The 18,829-nt window shown below is 34.4% G+C and overlaps 1 long non-coding RNA gene across 3 annotated transcripts in view; it reads right to left on the reverse strand.

The window, feature by feature from the left end:
* The window catches only part of LOC125921183 (uncharacterized), a 95,352-nt gene that overhangs the window by 31,655 nt on the left and 44,868 nt on the right, over positions 1 to 18,829 (reverse strand). For 2 of the 3 annotated variants that reach the window (XR_007457330.1, XR_007457329.1), the window contains one exon: positions 18,009 to 18,109. The exons of the other annotated variant lie outside the window; for it this stretch is intronic. This is a non-coding gene — a long non-coding RNA (uncharacterized LOC125921183). The remainder of the gene's footprint in view (positions 1 to 18,008; positions 18,110 to 18,829) is intronic. 3 annotated transcript variants of the gene reach the window in all.

Genomic DNA, 18,829 nt, shown 5'->3' on the forward strand with positions numbered 1-18,829 from the left:
TAAAATTACACTTTTTACTAAGGAAATAAATAATATTTCCGAGTAATTCCATTGCAAATTTTACTGTGATAGGCATATGTCATAATCCCTCGTTCTGTATACTTTCCTTTTGGAAGGATATAGGCTTCTTTAATAGGGAGAAAGGATACAGAATCTTTGATTGGAAACAGCACAATTTCCTATAGTGCCTACCAGGGCACTCTCTGTATGTTCCTGGCACACTTTGCAACTGGGCACTCAGTATCTTGGCTTTCTATTTCCATCATCACTAAAGTGATTTTATGCAGGGATTTCATAATGATTATCTGAACTGGCATATAATCTTGACTGCTTCCTCTCTATTCATAATGGAGCCTCTGGGACTCTAAACATCAGCTGCCAGTTCTTCAGGGAATCGTCATATTCTCTGCCTACTTCCCTCTGTTCTATTGAAGTTTCCTTTTAAAACTCTATTTTTTTCATGAAGTTTTTGCATTCCTAATGACTTCTGCTTTGTGAATTTAGATGCTATTAGTTTTATACAAGTTTATTCCTGTTTTACCTTCTTTGTAAAGTGTATCTTTTATCACGACACAATATTCTTCTCATTCTCTATCATACCTTTAACCTTTCACTATAGCTTGTGTATGTATGATTCCAATAAAGCCACTTCTATTGTGGAGTTTTCCAGATACCTATTTGACAACCCCTTATTTTCAACCTTTCTTATTTGCTTTAAGTCTGTCTCTAATGGCCTTCATTTAAACTGGTGCATTTGAACTCTGTCCTTTAGTAGGAGTCATAATTCTAGACACACAGAGAGTAATGGTTATAATAGCTGTCATGCTTCTTCCATCTTATTTTATGTTTACTGATTATTTTAAACTATTCTTTTCTATATTTCCTTATTTTTACGTGTTTTTATCAAGTTGATATTAATTTTATGTTTCCCCACATATTTGGATTTTTTTTGAGCAATAGCGTAAGCCTATGAGCAGGGGAAGGACAAAGGAAGAGGGGGAGAGAGAATCTCAATCAGGCTCCACACCTAGCACAGAAGACTGATGTGGAGCTTGATTCCATGACCATGAGATCATGGCCTCATCAGAAAACAAGAGTCAGCCACTCAGCTGACTGAGCCATCCAGGTGCCCATGGATATTCTAACTATAATTTTTATTTTATTACCTTACCTGACCCTGTATTTAGAATTACATACATATATCTACTATTGTTTGGCAAAAAATATTTCCCCATGATGGCATAGTGATTCCCCACAAGATGGTCTGTGTCACTCATCCCATTCAGTTGAGACACTTAAAAAACACTTTTATTCATACTATCTTGCCACCCCTCCATCTTCACTCTGGGGCCTTTAAATGCCCCAAGTCCTGGATGAGCTACTTAAAAATTTTAGTTCTTGATTATGATTAAAATTTTCCTACAGTTTAGCATGTTCTTTCTGTTTCAAATGTCCTTAAGTAGTTCCTCAACCATCTCCCTCAGATGCAATTATATCATTGCACATTAACCATCTTCTGTGAGATGATGACTTTTGTCAGTAGGTATAGGATTTGAGGGATACATAATATTTTTCTCAGTAGTCAGCAAATGTTATATTAGCCTCTTCAAGTTTCAAGTATTACAAATGAGAAATTTGATTCCAGTCCTTTTACCTGTGTAGATATTATTAACCTGTTATTATTAACAACAACATAAATTATTTTTATGTTCTAGGAACTTGTAGATTTTAGCTTTATCTGTAAAATTCAAAAATGCCTCGCCTAACAAGTATATTGCTTTTTCATTAATCCACCTTAGGACCTGATAGTTGTATTTGTATCCAGACACAGGTGTTCCTAAAGCTTAGATTCCCTTCCATTATTTGTTTAATCATTGCCTATCCAGTATCTGCTCTTTTTCCTTTCCTTTGAAGTGTTATTTGCACACTGAGTGTCTTGGATTGCCTTACATGTGTCACCCTTTTTTTTTCATATGTTTTATCTATTTACATTTTTTCTTTGTTTTTGGCAATACTTTTTTATATTTTCAAGCCACTAATTTGTGGTAACAACAGTGACTGTCCTCTTTTTACTTATGTGAGTATGTCATTTAAAAATGTAGGTTTCTGTCTGTTTAAACTTCAGAATGCCCTTTAATGCTCTTTTTGTTTGGTTTTGTTTTTAATCATCCTCGCCCACCTGCTTTTAATATGTGAAACTTTTGACAGATCTCCGTGGCTACTGGTCCAGCTTAGACATACTGCTATTGATCTTTGTTGAGTGAGTTGGCTCACTGGGGCTCAGGGTTGGTTCTTGCCTTACCCAGTGCAGTCGATAATGTGAAAACTTTTTCTTACATAGCCAACAGTTATAAGCAAAACTGGTAAAGAGTAGCAAAATATGTTACATCAAAATACACCACCCTGGCATACTAAAGAAATAGCTGCTGCAAGGAGGACAATCTGACCCTTCTTTGCACTGCCTCCCCTTTGTCCCTGGAAAGCAGGAGATAAGTCTTCCATGTGAAAGATACCTCCCTTGTACCAGGAAAATAGAAGACCTCTTTATCACCATAGTGAATTTAGGGCTGAGAAGGCACTAAAAAAAAAACCTTGTTACTTTTGTCCCATTTACCCTAACCATAGCCCAAACTCCTTTATCTTGTCAATTCTTTGCAAATGTTTGTCTAAAAGGTATAAAGGCTTCCTGTTCTGTTCGCTTCTTTAAGTCTCCATTCTCTTATGAAGTCTTCCTTATACATATATTCAATAAAATTTGTATGCCTTACTCCTATAAATCTGTCTGCCAGTTTAATTTTTAGAACCAGCCAGGGATCCTAAACAGTTGAGGAAAACTTTTTCCTTCCTTACACTTCTAAGGCCATGGAACATGAACTGTTCTCCTAACTATGTATCCCATCAAGTTTTCCAATTCCCTGGGGTAGGCTCACATCTTAACCTGCTCCTTCATTTCCTTATTGGTCTTCTTGCTCTGGTAGAGATTTGAGTGTGTTGTAATCTCTGCCGGCCAGAATGCTCAGATAACTGAAGGTCCTGTTATTATCAGCATTCTCTGATTTGAGGACCTCGCAAACTCACATCTGTGCTTCCTCAATCTGGTGTCCCAAAATTCATTGACACCCATGGAAGAGAAAACCATGTATCAGTCCTCTCTACCTTAACTACTACAGAACAGTCTTCTTTCCACTTACGTGCCTTTAAACCCCAGTGGTCCCTTGGTTTTGGCAAGAAAGATAGATTTGGAATTCTCAATGGTGGAACGAAAGCTGGGGTTCACAGTCATGTTTCCATAATCCTCTACCTCTTCTAGTGTAAGCTTCCATGTGCTGTAATCCTCCTTGTTCTCACCTCAAGTTTCTAGAAACAAAGATCCTCTCCCATTGCTTTATATCTAATTTAGTCTCTTTATGTAGACATTCAGATTATGTTCAAGGATACTTTGAACATTTTCTTTCAGGTTCTCTTCATTCATCCATCCAAACTTGACCTTGTGCTCTTTTCTGGTGTATTAGTTTAGGCTCTTTGTTGACCCAAGTGGATAATCCAACTCCTTATTAACTATCTCCACTATATGAATTTTCAGGAAACTTTTATTTGATTGATGCACATATGCTTTATTTTTAGTCACAGAATAGGATTGTATACACATGTGCATGCATCAAGCTTCCAATATTTTTGAAAGGTATCCTAAGTGCATATAAAATTTCCCCCAAACCTTTAAGTTTTAAATGTCACCCTGAAAAATGCAATGTAACTGTAGTGTCTACATAAACTTCCTTACAGTATTTGTAGTTGAATCTGTAACGTTTCTGGGATAATTCTTGTGCTGTCATTTGTAATGAATTCCCTCCTTAGGCCATCAGTGGATGTTCTATGTATGCACATAACAAATCTGCAAGAAACAAAATGTGCAAGTACAAACTTTGGCTTGTGAAGTGCAAGGAAATCAATTTGACCAGTTCAAATTAAATTATTTTCCCCACTGAATATAATTTTAGAGGAAAATATACCAATGCAGCTTAGTCTAATGGAATACTTTGGTGAATAATGATATGACATTTGCAGTATCTCATTTTATTTCTAAGATAAAAGATAATGTACAAAATAAACAACTAATAATAAAATGTATTAGATACTTACTCTGCCAAGTAGTCTTAGTACTTTAGATGCATTTTATCCTTTAATAAACATAACCAAATTAGTAGTGAGTTATTATTTTCTTATTTTATGGATGAGGACATTAGAGTATATACAAATTAAGAAAGTTGTATTAAGTCTGGAAAAGGACAGATAAAGCCTGATTTTAAAACTGTGTTGTCTGAATCTATGTCTCAATTAACTGTAGCAGTATGGAATTTTATTTATGAATACCTATGTAAAATAAGAAAACCACAGATGAAGAATTTTAAGTAAATATATCTGAAAAAATTTGAATTATTAAATATGATTCATACAATTGTAAAATACTTTAATAACCATGAAATATTTCTAAATATATAGCTGTGGCAGCTGGCATGGAAGAAAAAATATAAATACTGGATTCTCAGGTATTAGTCTTTCCTGCATAAATGTATTTTCTCATTTAAAAAAATTCTCAATTTTATAAATTATAGAATGGAACTGTTCTGAAAGAGGTTTATGTGAACTTTAATGTTAATCATTAAACAAAAATCTGTGTGTATGGTTTTATTTTTCAGTCTTCTTTACTTTCAAATTTAATATTAATAAAGCCCCCTTTAACGTAGGCAAAAAATACTGGGTTATAACAGTTCAGGTAGTATATTAAAAAAAGAATGCCCTTCTTATAAGCCAAAAAGGGCTGCTTACATGAGGCAACAAAGTTGACATACTAAATTTAAATATTTGTTTTTTTCTTCTACACAAAAATATACAATGGTTATATAAATGAAGAATGTGTAAGTTATACATTAAGCTTAGAATCCTTTGTAATAAATTACTATATGGACAGAAAAATTAGAAATATTATGTTCTAAGGCTATCCATATTTTAAAATGGGGAATTTAAAAAGCTGCTCATAATTATTTACAAAGAATAGCTTTATTTATTTCACTTTGTGTTCACTTAATGGCCCAGGTCAGTCCCAAAACTTCTTGAGTTGCATACTCCGTATTCTGTCCTGGCAATTCAGTCATGGCTGAACCCTGGACTAATCCTCAGCAAGACAATTATATATGTATGTGTCCTGCAAAATTTTGTTCCATTGGAATCAGTCCTGCTGCCATTACCTTGTTCAAGGCAACGATGTTTTATTTAATTGTTCATCTTGATTCACAAAATAAGATTAGAAAAGTTCAACATTTATTAATAGCTATGCTTTCATATGGTTTAAGCCCTATTTTTGTATTTCAATAAAAGAAAAAAGAGGATGCTTGTTTCCTCCCTTCCACCAAAAAACTTTCCCGCCTGGTTGTCACCTGAATATTTTTGTTCCCAAATTACCATTGGGAAAAATAAAGTAATCTGGAAAATAATGAGACTACACATAATGGCATTTTCAAATCCGAAAGGTGATAATCTTTTATATCCATGATTTGGATTCCAATTTGTTATCAAGTATGGCATATTTACTTCTGTTTTCATTGGTCATTTCTTGAGACAAAAGTAGAGAAATCCTAATCAATAAGGGAAAGCTACTTATTTTATTTATTCATTATTTGGCATGTATGTGTATGATTGATGTTCTTTTATTTTTAAAATGCTTTGTAAGGAATTTGGTTATTTATAATAATGAAAAGAAACCCTGTGTGTGTTATTGTTTTATAGGGGGAGAATTTCAATGTCACTCTGTCATGGGATTCTGTACTTGGCAGGTGTGCTTAAAAATTTGGCTACACAATCCTGTTCAAAATGCTCCAAGACAGGACAGCCAGGTGGCATATGCCACATCATATACATATTGTGTTGCCCTTCAGCAGTCAACAAGGAGAACTCATCCCCTTTATTGCTCATCCTAATGACACACATCCAGAATGATCAATATACATGCTAAAAGCAAAATAAGAAGAGAGACAATTGATTATATTATCTACAAAGAAGAAATTAATTGTTTGGACATAATTATGAATAACTCAAGGAAATAAAGAGAATTGGTGATCTAAATATTTTAAAAATGCATTCTAAAAGATTTTTCTTGAGCAACAGCAGAAACTTCTTTTCTCTTCCAAAGTTGACTGTTGTAAAATTATATATAATTATGTAAATAAAAACATTATTTTTCAGAGAGAAAAACAAAGAATCATCACTTGGGTTGTGAATGTATTTATCAACATTTAAAAAATATGGATTAATTTGTGATACCTATTAGGGACATGGTCAAGTTTTTTAAGTTAATTGGAAAGCACAACTAAGCAGTTTTCATGAAAACTGATAATCTTATACTATTGCTAACTTTCTGTAAAGTTAAACAGTGCCTAAGATACATGAGTATATTCCGAAACCAAAATTTACACAAGATGTGATCTATTTTAATAAGGAAGTGTGACCTAAAATTTAGGGTTTTCAAAATCAGTCATTACTAATCACATTTTATCTGTGATAAGGCTTTCATATAAATCAAGCTTCAAAAAAGATCAATCATTATGTATATTCCTAAACTATTAAAACACTAAATAATTGATAAAATATTTAATCCTTTTTAGAAACACTATATGAGAGCTCCTAATATTTACTCTATCAGAAAAATGTGCAAAGACTACTCAATTGTACTTCACAGCTTACCAGTTTACCTTTTTATTAAAAAAAACAAACAAACAAAACTGGAGTCTAGCATTCAACATTAAATGCTTCCCATTGAATTTTATATACTCAATGCCTCCTGATGTCTATTTAGACACTATCAAAAAATAAGTAAAATTGTTACCTTGGTAGTAAGAGTGGAGCTTTGTTTTGTGTTTTGTTTTGTTTTCATATTAACATCTGATATGTTTTCTAGGAACTAGATTCTCCATAAGGAAATAGAACAATTTATCTAAAATATCTTCCAAAACTTGTAAGCAAAATACATTTTATATGTTAATATCCTTTGCTTGAGATACCAGCTTACCAGTTTTCTCAGTCTATGAAATTTTAAGATATAGGGGTGCCTGGGTGGCTCAGTTACACATCCAACTCTTGGTTTTGACTCAGGTCATGATCTTGTGTTTTTTTTTTTAGTTCTAGCCCTGTGTCAGGCTCTGCACTGGCATAATGGACCCTGCTTGAGATTCTCTCTTCTAGCCTCTCCACCACTCGTGCTGTCTCTGTCTCTCTCAAAATAAATAAACTTAAATTTTTTTTTTTAAGATTTATCCAAAACACATTTCACACATGTATTATTTAGTATGAGTCTATCTCCAGGTAACAGAAAGCACAAACAATAATTACACAAATAGTGCTTTGTTTCACATGTACCAAGAAGTCTTGGAGTTAAGTGGCTGCTAGATTAATCTTAGGATTTTATGGCCAATTATTTGTTGTTTTTGTTTTTGGTTGTTTAAATAAATTTTCTTGTCCTCTTATGCTCATAAAATTGTGCCATCCTATACATCCTGTTTTCTTTCAAAGAAAAAAGAAAGGGAAGGGGGGAAAAAGGTAAGTACATCTGTGTTTATTGTCCATGGATATGTCAGAGACCCATCACCAGCAGCATGGAGAACTAGGTGAGTGAGTATTTGATGTTCATGGCATACATAGGCATGTGAAAAAGGGAACTAGTATTGGGTATATGGACCAAGAAGAGGCTCTAAAGCAACCAAAAGCATTGATTTGGGTTCTTAGGGATTGTAATCTGGGAGACACAGAGTGAACCAAACTCCAAGGTGTGCTTCAAATTTCAAATGGGGAGTGTGCAGGTTCATATAACATAGTTACATAAATTATTTTGAAAGAATTATGATTGCTGCCGGCAAATTTTAAACTATCTCCTACATGATTGGCTATTTATCTAGAAGTGTTACATTACCTCTCTTTCAGTCTGAAGTAGAAGGATGTGTTATGGGAAGTGGCCCAGTTGCAATCGACAAGGTGGGGTTGAAACAGGTCAAAACTTCATGGAGTTCCAAGAAGTCAAACAGGATACAGGCAGAGGCCCTACTTCCTCAGTGTCCTTTTCTCTTTTCTTTGAGTGGCTCTTTTAGCAATACCTATTTCATCTTGAGTCTTCTCAGTACAAGAGTGAGACAAACTACAATTATTTCCAGAATATTATTAGCAAATATTTACAAACATATCAGAAAAATATAGATTAACAAATGGAAATCCTCTTTTGTCTGCTTTTATGAGTTTAATGGGGCACCCCCAAAAAGATACACTAAATGTCCTAACTCCCATTATTTTAGTATGTGACCTTAAGATGAGGTCTTACTGGAGTAGGATGGGCTCTAACTCAATGTGACAGGTGTCCTTACAAGGAAAGGGGAGAAGTAGAAAGAGAAGATGGCCATGTGAATACACAGAGTTACAGAGACACGTGTAAAGAGGACGGCAAATATCACAGTTCTGCTCCACAAACCATGGAATATCTAGTGCTACCAGAAGCTGTAAGAGGTGAGAAAGGATATGCTTCTGGAGGCTTGGTGGGGGGGGGGGGAGGCGGGGATGGCTCTGCCGACACCTTAACTTTGGTCTCCAGAAACAGAATAAATGTCTGTTGTTATAAGCTACCTGGTTTGTGGCACTTTGTTACTGCAGCCCTAGAAAATTTATTCCCAATGTCACTTTACTTCACAGAAATAATTTGTTAAATCATAGTGAATTTTTGTCCCATAAATTTCCCTATTAGTGTATCATATGTATTTTGTGGGCATTTATTATTTGTCACTTGTTCATTGCCTCATGTTGCTTATCATCACCTGTAAGACCAGGAGCCAGAGTTGAAACTAACACTCCTTGGTGGACTTTGACCCACTTCATCTTCTTGATCTTCAGCATCTTCTTGAACCATGGTGAGTGCATCTATCACTCTTAGTCCCTAAGGTTTCTATAATGCTGGTGTAATGGAGGCCAAGTGGATCCTGCTTATCTTAAAGTAAAGCTTGCCTTCAAGTTCTGGGGTGTTAATACCTACCAAGAAAACATACTAACAATGCAGGATGGAAACTAATGAATAGATGGTTCCCTAAATTTGCAATTCTTTTTTTTAAGTTTATTTTTCAGTTTTGAGACATAATTGACATATAACACTTTATAATTTTAAGGTGTGCAGCATACTGACTGGACATACATACTGTGAAATGATCACCACTGCAAATTTAGTTAGCATCCATCATCTCAAAGGTATCAAAAAAGAAAACCAAGCCTGTTTTTTTCCTTGTGATGAGAACTTTGGGGATCTACTCTCAGCAAGGTTGAAATATACCATAAAGTAGTGTTAACTATAATCATCACATTGTATATTGCAGCCCTAGTACTTATTTTATAACTGGAAGTTACAACATACTGGCCACCTTCATGTACTTTCCCCATCTCCTACACCCCTGTCTCTAGTAGTCACAGAGCTGATCAGTTATCTTAAACAAACAAACAAACAAAAACAAGGAAATGGAGGTAGGAGGTTAGGGAGAAGATTGAGTAGAGGGGTAAGAAAAACTCTATTGCTGTCGATCTTTGATACTTCTCACATTAATTTAGGTGGTAAAATATGTTTGTTAAATTAGTTGCAAACAATACTGATACTGTGTCATTCTTCTATACTGCATGAGATTTAAAAATTCCCCTAAAATCATTTGTTAAAATTAAAAAAAAAAATAAAAATTTTATGGCAAATAGGAGTAAAAACATGATTATTGAATCAGGATAAATGAAAGGTTAGATTTATAGCTATAATGGATATATAATCAGTTTGAAAGTACTGAAAAAAATGTGTAAATATGCACATACTTTTCTACACATTACCTAACATTCATTAATGTTTATAATTGTACTTGGGAAAAATTGTAACCAATTGCATATAAATGGCAATAAAAGTTTGTACTGGGGTTGCCTAGGTGGCTCAGTTGGTTAAGCGTCCAACTCTTGATCTCGACTCAGGTCATGATCTCACATTTTGTGAGTTTGAGCCCCACATTGGGTTCTGCACTGATGGCGTGGAGCCTGCTTGGGATTCTGTCTCTCCTTCTCTCTGCCCCTCCTCACCTTGTGCTTGCTCTCTCTCTCAAACTAAATAATTAAATTTTTTTAAATTAAAAAATATAAAATAAATAAAATTAAAAACAGTTTGTTCTGCCTGTGAAAACTTAACCTCACGCTAGATTATTGTGTCTGCACTATGCATTTTCAATTTGTTAACTCTCCAGCATTTTAAACCTGAGAGATAAAATTTGATTCATTCCAATGCAAATAGAAACAAGACTTTCATTTTGGACTAGGCATAGGATAAATAATTTTCAAAAGGATATTTTAGATAGATAAACATACAAATTTTTTCTTAGTAAAATTTCAACTCCTAGTAAGTGTAGTGATAGTGCCTGATTAGCCCAGCTATGAGGATGAACACTGTAATATCCAAATCCTTGCAATATGGGAAAAGGGAGACAGAAAATACTGAGTTTCATTCTGAAAGGCAATATTTTATGTTTTAAAGGAATATTTATTCAGGAATTTACTATATAACTTTTTAAATTTGAACTGTAGTTGACATAATTATTTTATATTTGTATGCATTGTGAAATGGTCACCACAATGTCTAGTTAACATTCATCACTTTATATTTTTTCTTATAACTTTAAGAGCTATTCTTCTAGCAATTTTTAAATATGCAGTACAGTATTAACTGTAATCACCTTGCTATACATTACATCCTCATGACTCATTTATTTTATAACCAGACATATGTAACTTTTGACCCCATCACCCATTTTTCCTCATTCCTAAACCCCCACCTCTGGCAACCACCAATCTGTTTTTTTGATCTCAGTTTTTGGGTTGTTTGTTTTGCTTCTTTTTTAGATTTCACATATAAGTGAGATCATACAGTATTTTTCTGTTTGACTTATTACATTTAGCATAATAATTTGTTTTTGTTTTTTGGTGTTGTATGATTTTTAACCCCTTGTATTAAACCCTACTCGTTTGTGGTGAATTATCCTTTTAATGTATTGTTCAATTCAGTTTGCTAATATATTGAGGACTTTTGCATCTATGTTCATCTCTGATATTGGGTCTTTGTTTTTGTATTGTTTGGTTTTGGTATCAGAAAAATGCTGGCCTCATAGAATATATTTGGAAGCATTCCTTCCTTTTCTATTTTTTTTTTGAATAATGTGAAAAGTATAGGTATTAACTCGTCTTTAAATTTTTTTGTAGAATTTACCTGTGAAGCCATCTGGTCTTGGACTTTGGTTTGTTGGGAACTTTTTGTTACCAGTTCAGTTTCACTACTAGTAATCATTGTGGTCAGATTTTCTATTTCTTCCTAATTCATTATTGGATGATAGTATGTTTCCAAGAATTAATCCATTTCTTCTAGGTTAATTTGTTGGTATATAATTTTTATATTAGTCTCTTAAAATCCTTTGTATTCCTGGGGTGTTCTTTGTAACTTCTCTTTCATTTCCGATTTCATATATATGAGTCCTCTATCCCTCTCTCTTTTGATGAGTCTTGCTAAAAGTTTATAAATTTTGATTATCTTTTTAAGGACCTGGTTCTTAGTTTTATTGATTGTTTTTCCTATTTTTTTGGTTTATATTTTATTTATTTCCACTCTAATGTTATTTTTATTTTCTTCATTCCATTAAATTTGGGATTTCTTCTTCTTTTTTATGTTCCTTTGGGTGTAAGAGTAGATTGAGACTTTTCTTCTTTCTTGCAGTTAAGTTTGTATTGCTTTAAACTTCCCTCTCAGAATTGCTTTTGCTGCATCCCAAAGTTGTTGAATCCTTGTTTTTTCATTTTAGTTTGTCTCCATGTTTTTTTTTAATTTTTAATTTTTTTAATGTTTCTTTTTGAGAGAGAGTGCATGCAAGTGGGGGGAGGGGCAGAGAGAGACAGAGACAGACAATTCTGAACAGGCTCCACTCTGTCAGCACAAAGCCTGACATGAAGCTTGAACCCATGAACTGTGAGATCATGACCTGAATCGAAGTCTGCTCAACCAACAGAGACACTCCTGTAGCTCTCTCTGTTTGTTTGTTTGAATTTTATCTTTGATTTCTTGGTTGACTCATTTATTGTTTAGTAGAATGTTGTTTGGCCTCCATTTATTGGTGTTCTTTCCATATTTTCTTATGATTGATTTCCCATTTCATACCATTGTGGTCAGGAAAATTGCTTGATATGATTGGTCATCTTAAATTTATTGAGACTTGTGTCTTAACATGTGAATTTTCTTGGAGAATGTTCCAATAGCATTTGAAAGGAATATTTGCTGCTGTTTTTGGATGGAATGTTTATCTGTTAAATCCATCTGGTCTAATATGCCATTAAAAGTCTTTGTTTCCTTATTGATTTTCTGTCTAATCTATTGATGTAAGTGCAGTGATAAAGTCCTTTACTATCATTGTATTACTGTCAGTTTCTTCATGTCTGTTAATATATATATTATATATATTATATATTTTATATTATATATTTAAATGCTATTATGTTTGGTGCTAGATATTTAAAATTGTTATATACACTTTTTGGATTGATCTCTTAATCATTATGTTATGTCCTTCTCTGTCACTTGTTATAGTCTTGGTTTTAAAGTCTAGTTTTTCTGATATAAGTATTACTACTGCACTTTTATTTTTGCTTCCATTTACATGGAATATCTTTTGCCATCCCTTCATTTTCAGTCTATGTGTCTTTGAGTCTGATGTGGATCTCTTCTAGGCAGCATGTAGATGGGTCTTTTTTGTATCCATTCAGTCACCGTATAACTTCTGATTTAGTTAATTTACATTTATAATAATTATTGCTAGGTATGTAGGTATGTGCTTATTGCCATTTTGTTAATTTTCATATTCTTGATTTTTGTAGTTCTTTTTTGTTCTATTCCCTTGTGATTTAACGATTTTATTAGATTCCTTTATCTTTTGTACATATTATAGGTTACTGTTGTGGTTATCAGGAAGTAAATATGTAATATTCTATGTATTTAGGAGTCTATGTTAAGTCAATGATTACTTAAGTTCAAACACATTGCAAAAATTCTACATTTTTACATTCCTCTATGTCTTATGTATATGATTTCGTATTTTACATCATTTTAATTGTAAGTCTCTTAAGTGGCTTTTATAGGTTTAATTGAGTTTACTACTCTTGTCTTTCAATATTCATATTAGTGATTGAGATACTACGTTTACTATGTGTTTACTTTTCCCAGTGTATTTTTTTCCTTTTATAATTGCTTTCTTTACAAACTTTTCCACTTAAAGACATTCTTTTAATATTTCTCGTAAGGAAGTTTAGTATGATTAATTCCCTTAACTTTTGTTTGGGAAACTATTTCACTCACCTTCATTTCTGAATGGTAACCTTGTAGTATAACTATTCTTGATTGGTGATTTTTTCCTCTCAGCACTTTCAATATTATCATGCTACTCCCTTCTGACTTGCATAGTTTCTGCTAAAAATCAACTGCTAGACTTTAGGATTTATTTTCTGTGTAAATGTGTTTTTTCTCTGGTTTTTAAGATTCTCTTCATATTTAATTTTTTCACATTTTAATTACTATGTGTCTTGTTGTAGACGTCCTTCTATTCATCTTTTTTGGTATTCTCTGTGACTCCAAGACCTGGATATCTCTTTCCTTCCCCAGGTTTGGGATGTTTTCAGCTATTATTTCTTCAAATAAGTTTCTGCCTCTTTCTCTCTTCTCTTTTTGGCACTTTCCCATAATGTAAATGTTAATACACTTGATCGTGGCCAAGAAGTCTGTTAAACTCTTTCTCTGTTTTCTGTTTTCTGTTTATTCCCTCTACTCTACTTTTTTTTTAATTTTACTTATTGTATTTTTAGCTCTGAGAGATTTTTACATTTTCTATTTTCTTGTTAAATTTGTCACTTGAGTACATCCATTCTTCTTTTTTAAAATTTTATTTAAATCCAAGTTAGTTAACATATAATGTAAAAAATGGTTTCAGGAGAATTTAGTGATTCATCACTCACATATAACACCCAGTACTGATCCCAGCAAGTGCCCTCCTTAATGCCCATCACCCATTTATCCCATTCCCCACGCAACATCCCTCCAGCAACCCTCAGTTTGTTCTCTGTATTTGAGTCTCATATGGTTTGCTGCCTCCTCTCTTTTTATATTATTTTTCCTTTCCTTCCTCTATATTCATCTGTTTTGTTTCTTAAATTCCATATATGAGAGAAATCATATGATATTTATCAATCTCTGCCTGATGACTTATTTCACTCAGCATAATACATTATAGTTCCATCCATGATGTTGCAAATGGCAAGATTTTATTATTTTGATTGCTGAGTAATATTCCACTGTGTGTGTGTGTGTGTGTGTGTGTGTGTGTATTCATCAGTCAATGGACATTTAGGTTCTTTCCATAATTTGGCTATTGTTGATAGTGTTGCTATAAACATTGGGGTGCATCTACTCCTTTAAATCAGCATTTTTGTATCCTTTGGATAAATACCTAGTAGTGCAATTGCTGGGTAATAGGGTAGTTCTATTTTTAATTTTTTTGAGGAACCTGCATACTGTTTTCCAGAGTGGCTGCACCAGTTTGAATTCCCACCAGCAGTGCAAAAGTGTTCTCCTTTTTCTGCATCCTTGCCAATATTTGTTGTTTCCTAAGTTGTTAATTTTAGCCATTCTGACAGGTGTGAGGTGGTATCTCATTGTGATATGGATTTGTATTTCTCTGATGATGAATGATATTGAGCATCGTTGCATGTGTCTGGTAGCCATCTAAATATCTTTTTTTTCAAAAACTTTTTTAACGTTTTATTTTTGAGAGAGCACGAATGGGAGAGGGGCAGAGAGAGAGAGAGACGGAGACATAGAATCCAAAGCAGGCTCTAGGCTCTGAGCTGTCAGCACAGAGCCATGCAAGGCTCAAACCCACAAACCATAAGACCATGACCAGAGCTGAAGTCAAATGCCTAACCGACTGAGCCACCCAGGTGCCCCCATCTAGATATTGTCTTTGGAAAAGTGTCTGTTCATGTCTTTTGCTCATTTATTCACTGGATTATTTATTTCTTGGGTGTAGGGTTTGATAAATTCTTTATAGATTTTGGATACTAGTCCTTTATCCGATATGTCATTTGAAAATATCTTCTCCCATTCTTCAGTTGTCTTTTGGTTTTTTTGCTTGTTTCCTTAACTGTGCAGAAGTTTTTTTTTTTGTTTTTTTGTTTTTTTTTTTGTTTTGTTTTGTTTTTATCTTGATGTGGTCCCAAGAGTTAACTTTTGCTTTAGTTTCCCTTGCCTCTGGAGACATGTCTAGTAAGAAGTTGCTGCAGCCAATGTCAGGTTGCTGCCTATTTTCTCTGTGATAGTTTCCTGTCTTACATTTGGTCTTTCATCCATCTTGAGTTAATTTTTGTGTATGATGAAAGAAAGTGGTTAAGTTTCATTCTTCTGCATGTTGCTGTCCAATTTTCCCAACATAATTTACTGAAAAGACTGTCTTTTTTCCATTACTCTTTCCTGCTTTATTGAAGATGAGTTAGCCATATATTTGTGAGTCCGTTTCTGGGTTGATGATTACAGCTTGAAGTCCAGAATTGCGATGCCTCCAGCTTTGGTTTTCTTTTTCAGAATTGCTTTGACTATTCAGGGTCTTTTGTGGTTCCATACAAATTTTAAGATTTTTTTTTTGTTCTAGCTCTGTGGAAAATGCCAGTGTTATTTTGATAGGGATTGCATTGAATGTGTAGATTGCTTTGGGTAGTATCAGCATTGTAACAATATTTTTTCTTCCAATGTGTGAGCATGGACTGTTTTTCTGTTTCTTTGCATCTTCTTCAATTTTTTTCATAAGCTTTTTATACTTTTCAGCATACAGATCTTTTGCCTCTTTCATTAGGTTTATTCCTAGGTATTTTACAGTTTTTAGTGTAATTGCAAATGGGATCGATCCCTTGATATCTCTTTCTGCTGCTTCATTATTGGTGTATAGAAGTGTAACCAATTTCTGTACATTGATTTTATGTACTGCAACTTTGCTGAATTCATGGATCAGTTCTAGCAGTTTGTTTTTTTTTTTTTTTGGTGGAGTCTTTCAGGTTTTCCGCATGGAGTATCATGTCATCTGCCAAGAGTGAAAGTTTGACTTCTTCCTTGCTGATTTGGATGCCTTTTATTTCTTTTTGTTGTCTGATTGCTGAGACTAGGACTTCCAACATCCCCTCTTCTTTCAAGTCCAGTGAATATCTTTATGATAATTACTTTTAGCTCTTTAACAGATAGATTGGTTTTTTACTTTGTTTAGTTGTTTTTCTGACATTTTGTTTTGTTCTTGGAGAAAGCTCTTGCAGATCACTTCCCATAGACACATGTCCTCAATTCAGTCAACAAATTTTCTCTAGCCATAACCCAGATGTTTTGCAAACTGCTGCCACTGTGCAGGGTCTCTGACCAAGTGGTATAGTAGTCTGGCCCTTTAAGAATAAAGTCTTGGTTTCCTAAAGCCCTCCAGCTCTCCTGTAGTTAAGTCCTTCTGTTTTTCAAAGCAAGTCATTAAGAGCGCATCTTCCCAGTACAGGTACCTACTGCCAGGGGTGCCCAATGTGGGGTCTGATCCCCTTGGTCCTCAGGGTGTATCTCTTTACCCGTGAACATTCTCACTTGTGGGTCACCATGCCAGAAGTTCAGTCCAAACCACATCCCTGGCCCTCCTACACCTCTTGATTTTTTTTAAGTATCCATAGTTGTGGTATCCATAGTCTGCTAATTTTCTGTTATTTTCAGAGTGAAAGGCATTATATGTAGCTGTAGATTTGATGTGTCTGTGGGAGTTAAGCTAGGGATCCTTCTACTCCACGATCTTCCATACCTATGAGTGAGCAACTTTATTACTGTTATTTTGAATTCATCAGGTAGATTGCTGATCCTCATCTCATTAATGTCTTTTTTGTGATGTGTTGCATTATTCTGTAATTTGGAACATATTACTGTCTCCCCATTTTGTCTCTGTGTGTGTTCTTATGTATTAGCAAATCAACTACCTATCCTATTCTTGAAGGGACAGTCTTCTATAGGAGATGCAAAATGGAGCCCAGTAGCACAATAACCTTTAACAACCAGAGCTAGGCTCTCAAAGCCTACTTGCTTTGCTTGGGCTGCATCTGAGGTATAGGTGCGGGTGGGGCTGATGCCCTCTCTGGCTGCAATGCATTTGTGCTGAGACATGGGAGTAAGCAGGGCTGGTGCCTAGCTCAACTGCCATGTGTGGTTGCAATGCAGCAAAGTTATGGGGGGCGGGGGGACTCTCAATTGGCCTGACTGTAGCATGCAGCTACAGTAGAGCATAGAAGTCAGTGGTTCTGATGCTCATCCAGACTGAAATGAGCAGGAATTGGCAGTTCTGTTCAATCCTGGCTACAACATCTGGTTGTGCCGTGGGTGGGGTTCTTAGCTGGGTGCATATTCCAACCCTAGCAGTTTAAAGGAATAGTTCCTAAATGGTGAACATTGGCCTTCACAGGGTAGAATGAAGTCACAAATAGGAGACCAATCAGTGTCTCCGTCCCAGCTTTCTTCCTCTTCCTTAGTTTTTTTAAGATTAGTAAGTTGTTCTCTTTCACATGCAGCCTGGGTGCTTTTCAAATGAGTGGTTTTACACAGGGTCCTGAGGTGAGCAAATATGCACAAGGGCTCTTTAAGAGGTATTTCTTTATTCCATATAGATTTATGGTTATCTTGGATATTCCTGTTGGTTTTCAAAGACTAGCGTTTAGGGGGATCATCTTTCAAGCAGGATCTAAAGGTTAGGGTACCTGGTATGGAGGATAAACCCCTCACTCCTCAGGGAAAAGTTCCATACTTCTGAGATCCCTCCTGATATGTGGATCTATGTGGATTTTCAGCAACACGGTATGTCTGTCTCTCTTACCTGTTTTAGTGTTGTCCTTTTGTCTTTTGGAGAGGCTCTGTTTATCCAACTTTTTGGCCTTAGTGGAAATTATTCCATATGTAGTTATATGTTTGTTGTATCTGGGGAAGAGAACGAGTTCAAGATCTTACACCACAACTTACACCAACTCCCCTTAATTTCTCTTTCTGATTGTTATTAGTGTATAAAACTAACAAATTTTTGTATATTGATTTTATCTTTCAACTTTTAGAATAAGAGAATTCAGAATAAATGAATTCAGAATTGTTGGAGTGTTGAGGGTTTTCTATATGTAAAATCATGCCATCTGCAAATAGTGACAGTTTTGCTTCTTCCTTTCCTATTTGGATGTGTTTTAATAATTTTTTTTTTCTTGCCTAATTTTTCTAGCCAGGACTTCCAATATTATGTTGAATAAAAGTGATTAGAGGGAATTTTTATCTTGTTCTTGATCTTAAAGGAAAAGTTTTCAGGTTTTTACCATTGAGTATAATGTTAGCTGTGGGCTGTTATACATGGCCTTTATTATGCTGCTTCTATATCCTCTTTGAGACTTTTTATTATAAACTATGTTGAGTTTTGTAAATGCTTTTTCTGAATCTAGTGAGATGATCATATGATTGCTAATCTTTGTTAGTGCGGTATATAACATTGATTTTAGATGTCAAATCATCCTTGCATCCCTGGAATAAATCACACTTGATCATGGTATATAAACCTTTTAACGTATTGTTGACTTTGTTTAGGCAATGTTTTGTTGAGGATTTTTGTATTTATGTTTGTTAGGGATATTTGTCATTTTCTTTTCTCATGACATACTC

This window comes from Panthera uncia, chromosome C2 (genome assembly GCF_023721935.1).
Source record: "Panthera uncia isolate 11264 chromosome C2, Puncia_PCG_1.0, whole genome shotgun sequence".
Lineage (NCBI taxonomy): Eukaryota > Metazoa > Chordata > Mammalia > Carnivora > Felidae > Panthera > Panthera uncia.